At 43.8% G+C, this 3,264-nt stretch overlaps 1 pseudogene; it reads right to left on the bottom strand.

Annotated features, from left to right (window-relative positions):
• Positions 1–2,953, bottom strand: LOC114184966 (receptor-like protein kinase FERONIA pseudogene; annotated as a pseudogene).
• Between the last annotated feature and the right edge of the window lie 311 nt (positions 2,954–3,264).

Raw genomic sequence — 3,264 nt, 5'->3', positions numbered from 1 at the left:
TATCAAAAATAACTTTTCTCAATTATTTAATAAAACCACTATCAGATTTTTACAATGATATCTCCACAGAATTTTGGATTCACAATATTGCATCGATCTTCTTTATCCTAAATACCAAACTCAGCTTGAACTTGTGTTTTGCTCCTACATTATCGTCCCTTTGGATCCCTAATCTCAGAGAAAACATTATCAGAGAGCAATCTGTCAGATTGCTTACTACCATAGCTATCTTCTGTATTGCCTGTGGTGTTGCTATAATCTGTAAGTTCTACACTATTGTAACTACTGCTAAACATGTCCTCACTATCTTCGTAACCGCCACTAGTCTCCATCATAGCACTATCCTCCTGAAGCTGCAGAACAAGCTCCAGCATTCCAACGATGTCGTTCATGGAAGGCCTTTCAGTCCCATCCTCCAGCAAACAGGTCAAGGCCACCTCTCCAAATTTTTGCAAACACTGGGGAGTTATCTGGCCCTTCAGTGCTGGATCCACAATTTCACCCAAACACCCCTTCTCATATCTATGTTTTGCCCAATCAACAAGAGACACCTGTTGCTTCTCCACCATACGGAGCAAAGGCTGCCTCCCACACAATACCTCCAACAACACGACCCCAAACGAGTATACGTCAGACTTCTCCGACAAACGCTGTCGTTTGTAATACTCCGGGTCTAAATATCCAATACTGCCCTTCACCTGGGTACTCACATGGGTCATTGAAGAACTCGTGGGCCCAATTCTGGATAACCCGAAGTCTGAAACTTTGGCCACCCATTTTTCATCCAATAAAATATTCGTACTCTTCACATCACGGTGAATGATGACGTGCTTTCCACCTGTATGCAGATAGTGGAGCCCTCGTGCAGCACCTACGCAGATCTGGACCCTTTGCTTCCACGACAAGGACTCATTATCAGAGCCGTAGAGATGGTCGCGGAGGGTTCCGCGTTCCATGAAATCATAAATGAGTATCATCTCGCCGTTCTCGTAACAGTAACCGATGAGGGAAACAAGATGGAGATGACGAAGTTGAGAGAGCATTTCGATTTCGTTCATGAACTCCTGCATACCTTGCTGAGAACCGGGTTTGAGCCTTTTGATTGCAACGGGTACTGAACCCTCATCTACGTAGCCTTTGTACACGTTGCCAAAGCCTCCCACGCCAACCACCATTTGTTCGTCGAAGTTATTGGTGGCGGCCATGATTTCTGCTATGGAGAAGTAGCGGCAGAGGTTGGTTGGTAGTGACGACAAACCTCCCCCGCGGGAAGTTCTGCCTTTTTTGCTGGAACCACTGTCAACGGCGATATTCTTTTTGCATTTGATGATGAAGAAAACAACAGTAAAAGAGAGCAAAAGGACACCTGCAACTGCTCCTACTATGGCTTCTCGGCTTTTCGTGATGAGGCTACTTTTGTTGTTTGAGATATTAAGGGGAACCTTGGGCTTTTGTGGAGGAGGGTTTGGGTTTTGTCCAGCGAGACTACCAGTTGGGTCGCTGATTTTGAAGACTTCAATTGCGTTGAGAACCGCGTCTTTGATCCGGCTTGTAGGGCGAGGATGCAGTTTCACTGATAGATTTGTTTTGTTAAGATTCCCTTGTATGAAAACCACGTAGTCTTTAACCACCGGTACACCCTTATGATTATCAGTCCACACGAGAACGTCAGCCCGATTGCTAGCCAACTGATCCGCTATGATGATGTTGAAAATCAGGTCACCAGCGTAGTTAACCGTAGGATCAAGCTGGCAAAAGTGCAACCGTAGCATGTAGGTGAAGCCAGAATCAACGGGAAGCTGCCATGTGAGATTGAAACCCATGTTGATAGAGCCATTAAGTCCCATATTCCTAACGGTTCTGTACACTTGGTCTGGTGCCGTGTAGTTATAGGTTGTAATGAACGTGAGAGTGTTAGTTTTCCCATAATCAACTGATTGTGTATGTGGAGTAGTTACGTACTTGAAGTCAGGTTCCCACGTTCTGAGCATACCCGTGTCCCCTGAAGAAGGAATTTCAATTCCGGAAGCGACTAACCTGAACATGGTCTCGAGAGCAAACTTGTTCTGAATGATATATGGGGTCGTGGTGCCAACATATTGCGGCTGCTCCGGGGAGTGGTCAGGGTCGGTGTAGTAGAGATAAGGGGGCATCGAAACAATCTCGATCCCGTTGATGAAAGCGTAGGAATCTGTGGTGGTAGGAATGAAGGTTATGTTGAGGTTCTCACCGTCTTGGAGGTTGATGCAATACTCTCTGAACAAGATGTCAGGGTGGCTAGGATCATCATCAGCATCGGCGTTGAGGGAAGCGTTGAAATGTTGAAGGAGGGTGTAGGGGCCTGTTTTGACTGAGAAAGAGGCTAGGGGGCGAGGGAAGTCTTGGTATGAAGTGGAGTAGAAGAAGAGACGGATGAACTTGGGGCCTGGTGTGACAGGGAATGAGTAAGTGAATGGAGAGTGAGAGAGACGAGCATGGGTGTAGGGACCCTGGATGGTAGATGGTGTGAGTGAAGGAGCAGAAACTGAGAGGTGGGTTGGAGAGAGGAAGTGGATGTCTGTAGTCCAATTGCGAGTGTCGAGAGTGGAGAAGTTGGTGGATGAGCCACAGCTGACGCTGAAAAGGTCAGTGGGATGATAAATATCGTCTGCTGTGGAAAGGAAAGAGAGGCAGCACATAAGGAAGAAGAGGAGGATGGTTCTTAAAGCAGTTTGTGTACAAGTTGTGTCCATCGATAATCTGTAATCAAAGTAGCAAAGAGAGCTCGACTCAAACACCATAAATCAACCTATATGAATATATAGTTTGAGAGGTGATACTAGCCAGGGCATTTCGTGTATACTTTTTTCTAAGCAAGCGGGACATTTCAAGTTTGTAACTACCAAGTCTACGCTTGCGTTTGGTTTTTGGTTTCTTCGAATGCCTTGAACAAGTGAATGTCCTATATGTGGAAATTTCAGCCAAGAAAAAAAATATCTTAATTGATTTTATTTTTTCTTCACGAAACACTGTTACATTCGCAACGTTTTTCCACCACGTTTTACTCCTTGCGGTCCATTAAGTTATGTTTTTCTAGGTGGATAACTCCGTAATGTACTACAGCTCTATAAAATTGGAAACCATTTTTTATTACTAAATTTTAAATTTTGATAATTTTTTCTTATAATTTTAAATGGCATCTTTTAAGTAATTTTTCATACATTTTTTTATTATTTTATTTTCAATATTTAAAAGCCATTTAAAAAAGAACAATTTATGTTGTAA

This window comes from Vigna unguiculata, chromosome 5 (assembly GCF_037176805.1).
Source record: "Vigna unguiculata cultivar grain cowpea cultivar isolate G323 ecotype 2 chromosome 5, ASM3717680v1, whole genome shotgun sequence".
Taxonomy (NCBI): Eukaryota; Viridiplantae; Streptophyta; class Magnoliopsida; order Fabales; family Fabaceae; genus Vigna; species Vigna unguiculata.
This window is presented reverse-complemented; position numbering and strand designations above follow the sequence as displayed.